An 18,882-nucleotide genomic window follows, 5' to 3' on the forward strand; every position below is an offset into this window, starting at 1 on the left:
AACGAAAATTCAACGGCATAATGTAAAATTCAAAAGTTTGTCAAGTTGTTTGAACCTAGAAAAAAATAGTTTAGGTAACTGTAATTTGTAAGGACACAAGAGAAAAGTAGTGCAAGAAGGTTAGCATTTTTTGAGGATTAATACGTTCTTCTTGACATACATTTCACAAGGCCATAATATTATAAAGAATGACTGTACAATAACAACTATGCAACATGCTAAATATCTTCACCTACATTATAATTATTTAACAGGTTTGCCTTCATGCAGCATAAAAAAAAGTGTTACGTCAGAGAAACCATTGCACTTTAATTTAAGAAAATCGTATTTTTCATGGGAAATTAATATAAGTTCTGTTCAGTAGTAGATTTATGGTTGTCAATGACAATCCAGTTTCTAGTATCTTGGCTCAAAAAAAAGCCAGCAAAATGATTATAGAATTTCTGAATTTCATTCTTTTGCTCTCCTATTTCAAGATATTTTCTTCATAAGTTCTCAGTAGATATATCAGAATATCATAATACCTTATAAGACACCCAGAATCAATCCTACCAAAAAAAAAAAATCAAAAAAATTACATACCTACTTCCAGTGGACATAAGTCGTAGGGGTAAGCTAACTTTTTCTAACTCCTTTTTGGACATTTTAACTAAGATTTACCCACCTATTTAGGAAGGACATTTGCACCAAGCTGTTCATAAACAGTCAAAAACACAAGTATTGCGCATGGGATTATGCATTAAAGCTGAACAACACATTGACAGTGTAAAAAATGCTGTTTGATATTTATTTCTAATATAGCTAAAGCAATACCTGACAAAATATACGTCATTTATTTGTAGATTTTCCTCATTTAAATGCGTGTGTCTATTTCACAAAAAACTGAAGCATTATTTTCAAAATTTTATGTTTACGGTATCGTGGTTGTTTTCGCTGGTTGTCATTAATATAAGCAGTAACCGAAATCCGGTTTCCGGAGGGAGCGAATGTTAAAAATTTTTCTCAAAGTGGAAGTTTTGGCAACCAAAATCCGCCATTACTGCCATGTTTTGACCACTGGGTTCAGGCCCCTTTTTCTCCTCCAGGTCTTATAGAACTCAATGATTCGGATTCGTCCGGCTTTCTTTTACACGAAGATTTTTGGAAACATGAGCCCAATAATATTGACCTGCTCACCACTGTGTTACTTCAGAGCTCAGTTGGTCAGAGCACTGCACCGGCACCGCAGAAGTCATGGGTTTGAATCCCGTTGAGCCACCTGATTTTTTCAGGTCCTGAGACAATTGCTTAAATTGTCCAGCAAAGTGCGAAGATCATATCTTCATTTAATTTCAAACACCGCACTGCATAAACATTCATACGGTATTATACTTTCTTTACTCGACCGATAAATCGAACGCATGTTTACAAGTTTACATACGTAAAATTAGACGATATTAACAAAACAAAGATATCATAGAACTATATTTTCTCGCCACTATTTAGTCAATAAAATTTTAATATGACCTTATCGCTCGTGATTCTGTGCCGATGGCAATTAAACGATATTTAATCTTCAAATGTGTAGACTACGTAGTCATCGCAGTAAATATCCCATTGAATTCTTTGTCCATGCCATTTCTATACTTGCATCATTCCTTTAAATTCTTTGTAATTCTTGACGTTTTGTTAAATCCATACCAATACCATATTTTCCTAACCCGAGCACTGTGACAAGAGTGTACAAATAATGGGAATATATAAGGTCCGAACTTGTAAAACGGCATGGTGAGTCATGTTTTGTGTTCGTAAAACAAGATAAAATTGATGTTGCTTATCACTCAGGCGAGTTTAGCATTTACAGTATTGAAATTACGTTGTTTTCGGTATATCTAATCAAATTCCAAACATAAAAATCAAACAAGACGTTCAGCAAGATTCTACTTTGTTGTTATTGTGCGCTCCTCCTCGAACCTTTAACCCCAAAAAAAAAAATAATAATAAACCGACAGACAGACTGAGAGACAAAATTAAATCGAGATTTCACCAATATATAGATCCGGCGAAGTACTAGGCCATGTCTTAACACGCTGAGGAGTGGCAGCAATAAGGCAATAAGTAGAAATCCTACAATTCTAGCCCGAAAAAATAACACTGCCCATTGCATAAAAAGAAGCAAAAAATAATGATAGCCATTATGCTAGTTTCTCTCTCGAACCGTTGAGATAAACTGGATATACTTTTTTGATAGACTAAAGAGTTAAATCGAGCAAACATGTTTCACGCTGGTAATAAAAACACGCACATCTGAGTTCATAGGTAGCTGAAACATAGCTCCATCGTTGACAGTTATTAAACGAATCATCGTAGGAGCACAGTAAAAACAACTTGGCCATTTAATCCCATGATGTCGTTTTGGCTTTTGAAATTGCTAGCCATGTTAGCTAACATTAAAGGGGCGTGTTGGCACAGTGACGGTGCTCTACGATTTGTGCCAAAATAGAAAGATATGGGCCGTTTTAGCAGCATGAGGTTGTTTTAGCTTTTCAAATCGCTAACCATATTGGCCGACAATCAACGCTAAAACAGACAAGAGCTCTGGAGGGTGATCTCCGCCAAAATTAATTGCTACATTATTCAATTACTAATGCGCATTTTGTCCTTAGCAATGTGCATTTTGTCTTGATCATATTTCATTCTGGAATTTCATAATCGGATTTTGTCCTGTACAATTCCGTTAATTAGCATTTTGTTAATGAACATTCCATTATAATGACGTAACATTATTCGTGACTTGCAAAACATCAAATTTTAATCGATCACATTATAATTTATTTATAATATCTTTCTTGATGCGGTAATAATGAAAACAAAATAAATCAATTGTTTTACCAACAGGTCTACAACCCTAAAACATGGCAGACATGTTGCAACTCTATTTTGGGTTTTATTGCTGACCTCGAAGCAAAGGTCAAATTTAAAAGCAAGAAAATATTACTGACAACGATATTGTTCAAACAGATAAACTTACTGCTGCTCCAACATATAATATATAATCAGTAGTGGTGCAAACCATATTCATACAAAAAACACATACATAGACTGACTACAACCAATTACAACCTTCCCTGCATCTTTCTACCAAAAAACGTACTACTATTTGTCCCATCAAGTAGATCAATTAATGTAGGAAAGAATGTGCAATCATTCTTCCAATGCAATTATAGAAGCCTGTACTTCTCAATAGTGAGTGGGCTACAGGAACTTAATGGTCATTTTCTCCTTCAAAAACTTTTATCTTTTATGTATATATATATATATAATGAGCTAAAATAAAATGGACAATTGTTTGCTGTCGCTACTCGGAGTTTCACGCCGTAGGGCGATCTTCAGGCAACTGACAGATTATATATTATTTGCTGACTATATACATCGACTAAAAGGTGTTAAGTTACATGACGGCATGCACTAAACATATCGGAACGTTTATTTAAAATGTTCTTTTTACGTCCTTTCAGGATAAGTAGCCTTTCTTCAAGGCAAAGACGGCAGGTTCTTTGGTTTTTGTTCGGAGGTCGAAGTTGTTTGATGTAGTCCCATTTAATGTTGTAGTTACGTTTGTTTTCTTTCAGTGTCCACGTGTATTTAGAAAGTTCTGTCTCGTTCCGGTATTTAATGTTCGTAATTGATTTAATGTGGTTTCGATATCGTGTCTTAAAAGCGCATGCAGTAACACCTATGTAAGTTTTTGTTTCGTTGTTGTCAGTCGTTGTCACGTCGGCTTTGTAAATCACGTTGGGTTTCAGGCAATTGCCATTTGTCGGGCATAGATGTTTCTGTCTGCAGTTACATTTCTTTGGTGGGTTGTTCTTGTTCTGGGTTGTGTCTGGGTTAAGTCTTTTAAAATAGTCTTGTTGTGTCTGGTTATGAAAGTTTTCATGTTTTCGCCGCAGCTGTAGCTTACGCGTATTGTGTGTCGGTTGAATATCTTGGAGAGTATAGTATTTGGTGGGAAATGTTTGTCGATAAGTTGTAGGAAGTCATGGGCGATGTGTGTTTTTACGTTTTTGCTGTATGGTGGGTTAAACCAAGTGACGTTACGTTTTCTGTTGTACGTGGGGTTTACATTGATGTTTGATGGATTAAAGGTGAGTTGGGTGGTGAAGTTGCTTTGTTTAAGAGCTTGGTTGTAAATTGGTGCGGCATTTTCGAAGGTGTCTTTGCCAGATGAGAGTGTGTTAATTCGGTTGTTGATGGATGTGGGTAGTTGGCGTAATACTGATGGTGGGTGGTTGGATGATCTGTGAATGTAGAGGGGCTCGTCGTTGGGTTTTCTATATGGTTTGTAGGTGTCGTTGCTAAGGTCAAATGTTACGTCAAGGAAGTTTGTGCGTTCATGGTTTGTCATCGCTGTGATTTTTAGTCCAAGCTCGTCAAATAGGTGTGAGAGGGTTTTTCTTTCTTTGTCGCAGAGCCTTCCAGATTTCGTATTTATGACTGCAAGGCCATCGTCACGGTATAAGCCGACGTTGTTTCCGTACCGTTGATGTAGTTGGTCGAGTAAGAATACCACTACAAGCTCGCAAACTTCCGCTCCATCATAGCTGCCCATGGTTACATCAAACGTGTTGGTAGCGTTGCGTTTGGACCATGATTTGTTTTGGTGGAAAAGAAGTGATTTTCTTGCGTGTTTTATAATGGTGTGGTCTTTTTCTGTGATTGTTGTGTATTGTTTTGCCCACGCTAGGCATTTGTCCAGTAGGTGTTCGGTGATCGAAGGGTAAAAGTCAACTATGTCGAATGATATGAATGATTTTCTTTGTTTTCGGTGATGGATTTGAACCAAGTGATAGCATCTGTTGTGTTGCGCCATTGGTTTAGTTTTAGTTCGTTTCGTATTATGTTGTTGATGTTGTCTAGGATGTATTTGCTGACTTTTCCGAGGTGGCTTTTGCGGGGTTGATGAGGCGGCATTTGGGGTTGTTTTCAAAGTCTGGTTTGTGGTCTTTTAAAGATATGAATGCTGGAGTATGGTTCATGGTGTTTATTTGGTCGGCGATTTTAGGTTGTCAGCGATTAGTTTTAGTTCGGAATTTATTTCTTCTACAGTGTCTTCTTGCGTGTGTTTGTATGTCTTTGTCACATTGTCTGTTAGTAGTTTATTGTAATTTGAGGCGTCCATTTCATAGATGTTTGTTGTTTTGTCGGCGAAGATGAAGACGTTGTTTGATGCGTTGATTTTGTTCATGTCTTTGTGTAATGATTTTAGAAAATCGTTGTGGATGTTGCGGAACTCGATGTTTTCGATTAACTGGGAAAGGTCGTCTTCAAAAGGTTTTAAGGATGGAACTGGTGGTGGATTTCGTTTTGTCTTTAAGCCATAAGTGTGCGGTCTTTGTGTGCGAATGGCGTCGTCAGTGTGGCGGAGAAAGAAGTGGGCTTTCCATCTCATGCGTTGTACGAATTTGTGGGTTTTGGTGATGAGGTTTCTGAGATAACTGTCTTTAGCTGGTAGGCCAATGTTTTTCAGCGAATAGTTAAAGTTAATCTGTTGCATAATTGTCCTCGAGTTTTCAGGTTTATAACAGCGCTCAACTTCAGAAGGAGCGAATATATTATTATGGATAATATTCCTGGATAAAAGAGCGCTCAATATTCTATATAAAAAGAACATTTTAAATAAACGTTCCGATATGTTTAGTGCATGCCGTCATGTAACTTAACACCTTTTAGTCGATGTATATAGTCAGCAAATAATATATAATCTGTCAGTTGCCTGAAGATCGCCCTACGGCGTGAAACTCCGAGTAGCGACAGCAAACAATTGTCCATTTTATTTTAGTTCATTTTATCTTACGCTCTTCTAATATTTAGAATATTGAGCGCTCTTTTATCCAGGAATATTATCCATAATTATATATATATATGTATATACAAAGTGTATAACAATGTGCCCTCCCGGCTATCACAATAGTAAAATTGTGACTCCTGCACTTGGGACACAGTAAAATTGTGACTCCTGCTCTTGGGACACAGGACGTACGGTTACACATTGTACGGATTGTATTGTAGAGTCACCAGAGCGCTCAAACCTATAAAGGTGAGCTTTGCATAAAGCGAAAGCAGTGATAGCCGGGAGGGCACATTGTTATACACTTTGTATATATATATATATATATATATATATATATATATATATATATAGGAAGTTTTGTTTATTTGAATCTCCGTAAGTACAATGCTCGATGCTTAAGAGTAGAGCGTAAATATTGATGAGAAATACACAAAACTACAATTTCATCCCGACAAGCCTGTTTCGTGATTTCTCACTCTTCAGGGATAATATTAAAAATAGGGATAATTGTAGTTTTGTGTATTTTCTTCTTCTCATATATATATATATATATATATATATATATATATATATATATATATATATTTAGCATGGTGTCACCATTTTTCATTTTACCAGTCACCAGTCACCATTTGACTATTGTGATAGCCGGGAGGGCACATTGTAATACACTTTGTATATTACGCTCACTGCGCGTGGGTAGTTTGAGCACTGTCGGATTGTGAGAGAGTCTCATATGGAGACGTTCACCGCGTTCGCGATATGCAAAGCTCACCTTTATAGGTTTGAGCACTGTGGTGACTCTACAGTACAATCCATACAATGTGTAACCGTACGTCCTGTGTCCCAAGTGCAGGAGTCACCATTTTAATGTGGTGATAGCCGGGAGGGCACATTGTAATACACTTTGTATATTACGCTCACTGCGCGTGGGTAGTTTGAGCACCGTCGGATTGTGAGAGAGTCTCATATGGAGACGTTCACCGTGTTTGCGATATGCAAAGCTCACCTTTATAGGTTTGAGCACTGTGGTGACTCTACAGTACAATCCATACAATGTGTAACCGTACGTCCTGTGTCCCAAGTGCAGGAGTCACCATTTTAATATGGTGATAGCCGGGAGGGCACATTGTAATACACTTTGTATATTACGCTCACTGCGCGTGGGTAGTTTGAGCACTGTCGGATTGTGAGAGAGTCTCATATGGAGACGTTCACCGTGTTCGCGATATGCAAAGCTCACATTTATAGGTTTGAGCACTGTGGTGACTCTACAGTACAATCCATACAATGTGTAACCGTACGTCCTGTGTCCCAAGTGCAGGAGTCACCATTTTACTATGGTCACAGAATAGATACATACAGAAACGCCACTCGATGTCGGAGCCTTTGATGTTCGTGTCCCCAGCATCCGGGCAACTTTACATGGCGGCCATGTTTCCAGCCAGATCGCAATGTAATTTATAGTGCCAAGGACAAGTTTTTAACCAAAAACTAAAATAGTTCGGCACATTGGCAGTTTTTTGCGTTTTTCGAGTAGAGACAGTAAATCACAGCAAGTGTTCTATGTCTTATCAGTCAATTCGATATCGTATTTGAAAAATAATTGTTTGTAGAAACATTCAAAGTAGAACTTGAATACGGACGACGTGTCGCCTGTCCTGACTGTTCATCAAAGTTCTAGAGGTAAGGGTCAGGTTATTTGTCTATGTTTTCTCTTGGACTGTGAATAAACCTGCTCTGCATTAAATTCTTCAATTTTGTTTAGGTTAAAGATGTTTGACTTTTATATATTTCCGACATTTCCTTTTGGTGGTGGTAAAGTTACGATTTCCAAATTTGATCGCGTAATAGATAGGCATTCGGTCTAAAAGCTTTAACAAATAATCATGTGGGAACTCTGTACATACATCAACTGGTGGAATTCCCTGGAGGACTTTTAATATATTTGCCCCAACGTTGGAATTTTTCGTTGTAGCAGAAAAGCAATTGACGAAAGTATCTTCCTGTGTCTTCGTGTATTCCAGGTATCTTCTAGCCGGGACATTCAATCCACCAAAATTCTTACTATCATATGCTTTGAAATAGCAGAAAAGCTGTTGATCACTGTCAAAATCATTTGATGTAAAATTTCTCTTGCATTCATCACAGCTGTGCCTCTTGAATGATTTTTTCAGCAAGTAGCCAGGAACATAAGCTACAGCGTTATCTTCAATGATGTTAGAAGTCACATTCTGTTCTCTATAATCTGCTGGTCGAATTGAAAGAATGCTTGGATGGGATTGGGGCATGTTGTCTACATGTTTTGGCTTTGATATATTTGCTGATGTGCATTGAATCAAGAGGGCATCCATATCTTTACCACAGTTGCCTTTTGATGATGTAAGAAGCACTAAAAAACAATTTTCGAAATGCTCTTGTGAACTGTATTGGTGTGGGGTTGTCGCAATTCCCCGCTTGTTGTCGTATGCTTCCGAAAACATTTTCAAGTGCGTCAGTGTTCAGCCGTCTGGTAAGTAGGTAAGTAAATTTGTGGGCGGTTTGCAATGTAATCCAGATGTTTATAATTGCACTAATTGTAACCAACCAACCATTTAGAGATTTTATCCTGCCTGTTACATCCTCATTGCCATTGAAAACTTTAATTTTTTTAATAAATTGTAAGGATTCTTGCAAAAATGTGATGTGTGAACTCTTTGTTGTGATTGGTCTTCTCAACTCTTTCATTGCTTTTAGCTTGGAGCTATTTACACAATCAAAGAGGGAATCAAACTTCAAGAGAAACTCTGCAGTTCCACTGGCACAAGACGATAATCCTCCCAAGCTGACATATCTGCAAATAGCTGCTGCAACGGTATGACTAAAAATCTGTGTAGCATATTTGACTTTCATTTTTTGGAAGTTAGTTGGATGGATGTGAATCAAACATAATTCTAATCATTTTTCACATACAATTGTTGGTCACAACTCACAAGTGAAGTTTAACCAAAGAGCTAAGCTGTAGGAAGTTGACAATATGTTTGACATAATGGCAAAGTTGTTAATTTAATTGTAACAATTTATCAATAACTTCATTCTTTAAAAAATTGTAATTTCATATGTTGTTTATTAAAAATAAGACAACAAGAAACATCTTTATTTGTAAGTTAATACAAATTTGACAGACATGATAGCCACAGGAACTCAATATACAATTACATATAAAAACTTTCAAATACAATTATGCAGACAAGCTACATTGCAAATAAAAAGCCCCGATTCAAGAATCAAATATAAATTAGTTTAGTCCAAATTTTATACTAATTACGTCTTCATCTGAAGAACGTTCTTTACACACAGTAGGTCGTTTTATCGCTTCTTTCAAATCCGTTGACCATTCTAATAGGAAACTCTTTACTAAAAAATACAGAAATGGAATCACACTAAATATATTTATGACTTTTGTCCTAAATTATAAATTCTTAGGGCAACTGCCGTTCAATATAAGAGACGTTCTAAACATGGATCTCGCATACAATTCAAGGCAAGAAACTATAAAACCCTTACAATTATATTTGACGAACGTATTTTACAACAAAACTGTTTCTCACCTCATATGCTTGGTATCCTATCCGATTGCATTAAAAATTTTGTCCATAAGTGAATTTAAATTCGTCAAATTTTCGAAAAACAACTCTTCATAGTATTAATCTATATACATTCTGGCCAGTTTATCTGGCTGGAGTAATGGCGGACGCAAAAATGCGCCATTAAGAACTGGGTACAAGTAGGGGACAGATTTTTCGCTGAGTGGCGCTTCTGTATGTATCTATTCTGTGCTATGGTGATAGCTGGGAGGGCACATTGTAATACACTTTGTATATATATATAATTGAAAAGAAAAGAAACCACGAATTACTTCATCGAAATTTATTCCCTACTGAACTGTTTCGTATGGCAGTTGATTGACTTGCGACACTCGTCAGGAGAATAAAAATAGCACTATAGCACAACGGAACTTATACACAAAGATGAATAATTAAGTGTTTAGGTGATATAGTATTACATTAATGACGTTAGTAAGTGTTTATTACGATGGCGGCATGCGGAAATGAGTTCGTTTCGTTTATTGAGCGAGCTGAGTTCTGGGTGGAAGATGATGAAGAATTTCTCCGAGAGGCATAAATTACAGCGTTTGGTTTTGTTTGAGTAAGGTTGTGATTTCTTTACAATTTTCCATTTGATGGTGTATGGTGTGTTAGAGTCGTTTAGTTTCCATATGTGTTTGCTAAGTTCAGTGGAGTGTTGTTTTGATTTATTTCGGAATGAGCTGGTGTGGTTCAAGTAGCGTGTTTTAAAAGTGTTCTCCGTTGGACTGATGTAGGTTTCTTTGTGTTTTGTTAATGTGTTGGTGACTGTGGCTTTGTAGACTACCCCTTTGGTTTGGCATTTTCCTTTTAGTGGGCATTCCTCTTTCTTCCGGCAGTTGCATTTTCTGTCTGTGGTGGCGTTTTTCATCGTTTCGTCTTTGGGTAAAACGGTCTTATTGTGTGTAGAAATTATTGTATCACTGATGTTATAAAATCCCATTATTTTTTATACACTTTGTATATTACGCTCACTGCGCGTGCGTAGTTTGAGCACTGTCGGATTGTGTATAGAGTCTCATATGGAGACGTTCACCGTGTTCGCGATATGCAAAGCTCACCTTTATAGGTTTGAGCACTGTGGTGACTGTACCATACAATCCATACAATGTGTAACCGTACGTCCTGTGTCCCAAGTGCAGCAGTCACCATTTTAATATGGTGATAGCCGGGAGGGCACATTGTAATATACTTTGTATACATATATATATTTATAAGTTTGAAAATTTGTAATCCAGGCATTGAATACATAAAAGATAAAAGTTTCTCCGGATTTTGAATGATTTTATTGAGCTTTCGACTCGTTGCTTCGAGCCTTCATCAGAATGAGGATATTTATTTACACGTGCTTTTAGCTTGGAGACGTTTAGAGCGTCTAATTGGATTAGTGCGTGGATGAATGTGATCAGATGGGGTGAAATGCGTTGCCATGGGTTTTGGTGTATTGTTAATATGATTGGTGTTAATAATATTAGAGTGTAGTGTTTTAGTTTTGGTGTTGTTTGTAGTTTTTTTGATTTTTTTTTTCTTTTTTTTGTTTTTTTTTCCGATCAAGTAAAAACTCCGTACATCCACTTCAAGCAGTAAACGCGTTTCGTTAAGGATCATAAATCATAATCTATGGATGGATCATGTAAGTAAAACGGCAGCTTCCATTTTTCCTTGCGCATGATTGGCAAGTTTTTTTTTTACGTAGCAAAAATATGTTTTGTATCCCTTACATGAGTTATATCCACACAAATCTGAAATTAATGGTTGATATTTGCTATGAATGTACTTTACACTTAGAGTCAGTTTCTGTAAGATACACGTTCTCCGTTGTCAATAGAAATACCTCAAAAGCGTTGAGTATAATCTTCATTCATAATCAATGTGTGTTTGTTCTATGGATCCAAATATAATATTAGTATACATAAGTTATATTCATTAATCACTATCAAAAACATAGTTACCTTTTGATTCCAAGCATCACTACCATTCAACATTTACCTGGATACAATTCTTTTAATGGTAACTAAGAACTTAGTTGCTAAAGAAAAGCAAATTTATAGTCGTGTAAAAGTGCAAGTTAAACATATATATAAACCATATCTTATAATTTATGAACTAGGTTTTGAAAGTTTCAATTGTAAGAGAATTTTAACGAACCTCAAATAAAACTAATAATAATTCCTCTTATTAACAACGCATTGTTTTATATATTTTACGGTGGCCTATAAGTGTCACGGCAACATTTGAATACAAAAATCTCACGGCAACATTTGAATACGAAAATCTCACGGCAACATTTGAAAACTCACGGCAACATTTGAAATTCTTACGGCGGAAGCAAAGTGAAGGAAGTTAAATCATTGACTTATAGACTAAAAAATATAAAATGGCGGAAAACATTGAAGAATACGATGTCGATGATGACCATGAAATCTTGAACAAAGCAGTGAGGAAGAGATCATACGTTATTATTTTCTTAAAGGATTTCAATACAAAGAAATTCTTAACTTCATAAGAAAATATCACGGTAAGCAGATTAGCATGAGTACATTAAAGCGAAGAATATAATATTTTAGTCTTTGACGAAAAAACAGCCATTATGATATGGACGTTGTACGTGATGCAATTCTTGCGGAAGTAGACGGTCCAGAAGGTTGCCGAGGTTATCATTTAATATGGCATGCCCTTTAAATGAAGGAAATAACTGTACCTAGAGACGTTGTGGCAGGATTGTTAAGAGAGCTTGATCCAGAAGGAGTGCAAGAAAGATCTAGACGCAGATTGAAGAGAAGGATTTACTGGAATCCTGGACCAAATTTTTCCTGGCATTGTGACGGATATGATAAGTTAAAACCATATGGCTTTCAAATCGAATGATGTATAGACGGATGGAGCCGTAAAGTCCTTTGGTTATATGTTACTAAGTCAAATAATCTACCAAGTAATATTGGAGGCTGTGGAACAATTTAATGGCTGTCCTGCAGATTTTATTACAGACCTTGGTACGGAAAATGGCCTTGCTGCTGCCATTCACTCGTTTTTTAGTAATGACCCAAGCAGTCATAAGTATGTGTCTTCACCCAGAAAACAAAGGATGGAAGGGTGGTGGGCATTCCTGAGAAAAGATCATGCAAAGTGGTGGATCAATTTTTTTAAAGATCTGGCTGAAGAAGGAACTGTAGAACTCACCATTCCTCTTAATGTGGAATGCCTTTGATTTTCTTTTGCAGATTTGCTCCAAAAAATTTAAATGAAGTAAAAGAGCTTTGGAATTCACATAACATCCGAAAATCAAGGTATGACACTCTACAAGGATGGCCAGATTCTCTGTACTATTTTCCCGAACTTCAGAACGGTGGATGTAATTTGCTTTTGCCTGTTCTTGAGTCTGAAAGACTATATGCTAGAGAGCATATAATATGTGAACATGATGCACCAAACAACTGTCACAGACATTTTTTGTATGTGATGGAAAATTGCTCATTACAGAAGCCCCAATTGATTAGACCAAAGTTAACGATAAATAATTAACTGAAAAAGAAAAACAAAAACTTTAGGACATTAGAATTGATTGTACCAAATACTGTGATTTTATTTTGGATAATGGCTACACTGGGGTTGTTGAGGGAAGTCATGTTGAAGATATTATAAATTCCCTGAAATTAAAGTTTGTTAGAAATTGCATACTATACATGAATGAGTTTAAAAAAGGTCTTGATTTTTATGGATTTGGAGATATGATTATGAAAAATCCAGATGCTTGCCGTTCTCTTTTTGTGAAAAAATTTTTTCTGATATGGTTCCTGATGCAGATTCTCTTTTTTCTTTGGTTGAACCTGTGTTTTTAGAGGAAGGATCTTCAAGGCGAGCCTTAGAACACACTATAGTGGACAACCTTCAAGATTTTTTCATTTCACTAGACGACACATTAGTACCGGGGTATTCAACAGCAGTTGCTTGCAGGGGCGGATCTAGGATTTTGGATACCATAGGCAAAACATTATGACGTCATTCAGTGCTAAACCTATGACGTCATACTTTGCAAAACATACTACACTATTTATGCTTTCGATAAATTGTTTAAATCAAACAGTCTAATCATTCAGCTATGCAGAATCTTGTAGATCTCAATCGTATAAATACATAAAAACATTGTATATTTATACTTACATATCACAAGGTCGTTGATTTTCACTATTCAGAATATTGAATGCACACAAGACTGTTTCGCCCCATATCAGGGCTCATCAGCATGCCTAGGAACACTTTAACGCAAAACAAAAAATCGTGATCCGGCATGGACAGCCCTGTGAGAGCCGAATTAAGCAGACTGGTTATGGCGCCAGAAGTTCGCCTACACACCTTTGAAAAGAAGTTTGGTTAGAAATGGGTGACTATATGGGATATTTCATGGATGTGATATTGCTCAATTTTTCACACCATCCCAGTCAATTCCAACCCTTTACCCCCCACCTAAAATGAGCACTCTGGTTTTGAAGGCGCCAGAAACTCGCCTTTCACACCTTTAGCAAATAGCAAAAGGAGTTTGGTTAGAAATGGGTGACTATGTGGGACATTTCATGGATGTAAGATTGCTCAGTTTCTTACACCATCCCAGTCAATTCCAACCCTTTACCCCCCACCTAAAATGTGCACTCTCATTTGCCAACAAATGAGCAGAATGTAAATGTAATGTAATAGTCAAAATAGAGCTTTGTATAAAGAGTCTTTGTGAAGACTAAAATTTGGTGTAAGGAAAAATTATTCTATTTATGCTTAACAATTTTGTGAAAGTAAATTTATGTCGACAACGGCCGAGTACCATACACGTACTCAGCAGTTTTAAGATTGGAATGTATATAGGGAAAAAAACCTTTATCGGGCGAGCTATTAGTTTGATGCAAATTCTATTGACGTTACTATTGTGTACAACGCACAATAAATGGTTAACATATGGACATTTCAACAAAATAAAAAACTAGGATATGAATAAATTCATGCAAATTTTAGCCTTGTATTTCCAACAGCAAAAGTATTAATAACCTCACCAATATCTGGTACAATTTCCTGATGAATTTGCATCAAGGCCAAACCATTGAAGCGTTCCCCAACCATGGTACTTCGCTGATAGTTTTAAGTGTCCTAAGGGAAGAAATAGATCGTTCACATTCACAAGAGGTAATGGGGCGTTCCTAAAATACGTAGTAAAATTTTAATGTTTTTAAATCCGGCGAAATGAACAGATTTTAAAGTCTGGGCAATGTTATCAGGAAGGAGGCCGCAGTGGGTCTCCCAATAAGTGTACCACAACCTAAGTTCAGCATCTAAGGCCAAAAGATTTGGCAAATCATCATAATAAAAGTTAGCCACAGTTTTGAATGGCTCTTTCCAATCCACCCCATCTCTTGTCATGGACATCATTTTCGCCAGTACAATGCTAAGGCCTTTATAGACATTCACACTCTTAAGGTTGAATCGTTATTCTAAAGAAGATTGCAAACGATCTAGTAGAGGAAAAGTAATTGCACGTTTATAATACTCAGAAATGGTTGTGTGGGGAATATTTTCCCTGGTCGTTTGTTTGCGCACTGTTCTTGGTTTCCATTCTTCAATGCCAACTTTTGCTGCCAGTTCAAGCGCTTCGTCATACCAGGTGTCATGATAAAAATCAGAGGAATTCCTCATGTTCACCACCTCAGTTTTCAAAGTTGAAATTAAATGAATACCATCCATTATATCGATACTCTTACCCTGTAATAACTGTGTTACTGGAAGAGTTGAATCAAGAATATTTCTCGTGATAACTAAAGCAACGACGAAATCAAACCTGTCAATAAGTTGAAACAAAGATGAGGCATCAGACTGAAGCGACGGTTTGAACTCACCATCTAGATTTTCAGACATATCGTTAAGGGTGGTGTATACAGGTACAAAAGCTCTTGGAATGTATCTAAACCTTCGATACGTTCTACCCATCTAGTTTTGCAAACGTCTGTTAATCTAGTCTTTTCGAGTTTGTTTCTGAATTACGTATATGTTTTCAAAGGGAATATTGCGAGTTTGGGAAATTTTAATAAAATTAGTGGCATTGTTAACATGTTTCAACATATCATTGACAACACGTATACTCAAAGAATCGCAAATGGATAAGTTTAACCTATGACTATAGCAGTGTGTATAAAGAGCCTTTGGGTTAAGCTTTAAAATTTGAGCTGCTAGACCATTAGTGCAACCAGCAACTGAACCAGCCCCATCATAACCTTGCCCCCTACAATCATCTATTGATAAAGTCAGTTCCTTTAGAGCCTCTAAAAGTAGCTTGGCAAGTTGAGCACCACTTAGTCCCCACTTACAAAAAGAAATGAAATGAATTCTTCCCTGATATTCATATCGGTATCAACAAAGCGCAAAACAAGAGACATTTGTTCTTTATGTGAAGAATCAGATGCTTCATCAGCAATAACAGAAAAACTTACTTTTTGATATCAGAAATAATCTGATTACTGATTACCTGGCCACAACATTTAATGATTTTATTTTGACTTGTTTTAGAAATATAACTTCTATTCTTACCACAATTCTTTAAATGATTTTCTAAAACTTTATCCCTCTCCTAACTCCATAATTGAGTGTTTCAATGAAATTACCAACCCTCCAGATGAATAACAACCAACAGTAGGGTGATACTTGGAATCATCACGATGCCCACGAAGAGGTAAACCTAGACGTCCACAAAAAATGACAGAATCAATAATTGGAGATAGTATTTCCCTATTCTGTTCTATTTCTTTCTTGATACCAGCATCCATGATCATCTCGATAGGCTGCAGAGTACCTGATATTTGGGAACGCAAAGCATCAAAATTGGTGATGTGGATGCATGCAAACCGACTTCCCTCCCTTTACTTTTTCCAGCATGTTGAGTGAAAGAGCATTTAGCATTCTTCCAATCTTGAAGAGGTTCAGTAAACAACTTTTTTACTTTACTGGCCTTGCCTGGGAATCTATTGCCAAACAACACACACGATAGACAATACGCACCATTTTGTGAAGGTGAATAGCAAAGCCATTCATGCTGGTCTAGCCAATCATGCCTAAATGATCTGCCATTAGATTTAGGAAAATGATACTTTTTATCTGGTTTATATACATTTTTTATCAAATGACATATTTCAGAATTATCCATACCCTTAACTTTCTCCCTATACAAGGAAACATCAAAATTATGGGTTAAAACAGCAGGTTGCATATCACCAGAAGTTGGAATACCAGGCAATAGTTCCTGGAATGATGTGTGAAGCAAAAGACTATTGGCTTTATTTAATGTCTGAGCAAGAGCTGCAGCAGAAGAAAAACTCTCATTGGGCATCCTTTTAAAAGTTGGTTGGGCAGCAGGCCTATTAGTTGAAGTAAAAAAATTTGAAATGTCAACTGTTTTTGGTGCAATATTTGGAAAAATTTTGACAAATTTTCGTTTCTCTGTTGTTGAGCTGCTAGAATTAGACTGTGTAAAGGAATTAGACAATTTTCGCTTCAACCAGTGGGCATGGAAAATGAGAAGCACAAAATGATTAGACTGAAAAGTCTCACCTGGTTGTACAGATCCTTCATGACAAAACAAAATATTAATAGCATCCAAACCTCTTTGGCTTAATAACCGGGGCTGAACAATACGATTAAATAACAATTTATATCTACTTTCACCAGAATCAGGATAAAAAGTATGAATTTTTCTACCTAAAACAGAAGATAGGCCCAAAATACAAAGAAAAGATGACCATTTCTGGTCATTACAATTTAAAATAGCCTCCTGTTTTACCAGTTCATCTGTTGTATATCCAGTGTCTAAACATTCTTTAGACACTGACAAAGGCAAAAGATTGTTTAAGCTTTGGGCAAAGTAATCACTGTGCTCACTTATAACAGACAAAAAGCATGGGTGTTGAGCATAAAAGCAGCATGAATAAATAGCTCAAGCGATGTTAAAATTCGCAAAGTAGGGACCAATGCATTGTTACCTACCAGAACTAGGGAAGCTGAACTGTAGAGGCAATTGCCAGAAGCTTCAGATCTTAAAAAATATTCAAGAAAAGAAATTAATATTTTGTTTGGTAGATTGATTGCATTGTATGAATGAATTGCTGACTGTAGACAAAGATATAGCCTAGCGAAATTGAGATTTAACCATTTTACACGTATATATAAATACTACAATACGATATATATAATTATAATATATTTACCTTATTGCAGTACAAGTCTTTCCGTCATGAGCGTGCTTTGGCACATATATTTCAGCTCCAAAATTTCGACACAGAGTATGGTCGGGGTCATAAATTCTATCTAACAGCTGCTCGTTAGTAAACATAGGTCGAACATCGACCAATAAACGAGAATAAAGCTCATTAAGGCATTTTAAATCGTTTTTGGCCAACGCAGACTGAGCAGTCTCGTATAAATTACCACAACACAATGAAGACATTATAAAATATTACAAAACCGTAAACTGAGCACAGAGGCTGTTCAGAAACAATACGAGTGTATGTTAATTTTCAATTGCCTAATTTGCCTAGCTCAACTATGCTTATCAACAGCAATGATTGGTTGGAATTGCTCAAGTTAGGCAAAAAAAATTGACCAATGAAAGCATACGGTTGCAAAAAATTGCCCAATCAGAATACCTATACACGATGTCAAGTTAGGCAAATTCATCTTGTTTAGGCAAATTGCTAACAACCAATCAAATGGCTAGATCGCCTTCTTGACTTAGGCAAAATGGCTGCTTTGCCTAACGACACGGAGCTTTATAGATAATCATACGCATCTGGACTACGATTCATATCAAAATTACGTCATTTAATTGCACAACATTTCTAAACAAAAGTCAGATGATTTGACTGCGATAAAGTGCTATTCATAGTTTCATAATTCGATAAATTCGTATCGAATCTAAGTCAAAGTATATTTTGGTAATTTCACCATAGGCACTTGCCTATGGTGCCTACCCCTAGATCCGCCCCTGGTTGCTTGGAAATATGATGAAGAAGAGAATGTTAACATAAACACAGAAGAATTATTTGAAATGCCAGAAATGTCTGTAAAAGTGTTAAGGGATGGCTCACAGGCCAAAGACATAAACATATTCTACCTAAAGAGAAACCTTCGATTACTCTAAATTTTGACCATGATCGCCTTGTAAGAAATCCAAACCACACGACGTGTTTTCCGTTAGTTGGAGCTTGTGGGAGAGAGCTAACCATACCAGTTGTACATATGTGCGAGTCAGGGAAGTTTAAAGAAATATTTGTCATGGCATATTGTAAAGCTCAATCATTTAATAAAGCACGAATTAAAAGAAGATTGACATTTTAAAATTGAGAAAGAAATATGTTCACATTTTGTTAAATTTTTTAATGAACTGTTTTACGTGAA

The 18,882-nt window shown here is 36.4% G+C and overlaps 1 long non-coding RNA gene across 1 annotated transcript; it reads right to left on the bottom strand.

Moving 5' to 3' along the window:
• Positions 1-8,941: 8,941 nt before the first annotated feature.
• On the bottom strand, positions 8,942-9,495 carry LOC124457927. Its single transcript, XR_006952891.1, has 2 exons — positions 9,424-9,495; positions 8,942-9,229 (listed from the first exon to the last, which is right to left on the bottom strand). It is a non-coding gene; the product is annotated as an uncharacterized LOC124457927 (long non-coding RNA).
• Between the last annotated feature and the right edge of the window lie 9,387 nt (positions 9,496-18,882).

The sequence above is a fragment of the Xenia sp. Carnegie-2017 genome, unplaced genomic scaffold (genome assembly GCF_021976095.1).
Source record: "Xenia sp. Carnegie-2017 unplaced genomic scaffold, XeniaSp_v1 HiC_scaffold_6, whole genome shotgun sequence".
NCBI classification, from domain to species: Eukaryota; Metazoa; Cnidaria; class Anthozoa; order Malacalcyonacea; family Xeniidae; genus Xenia; species Xenia sp. Carnegie-2017.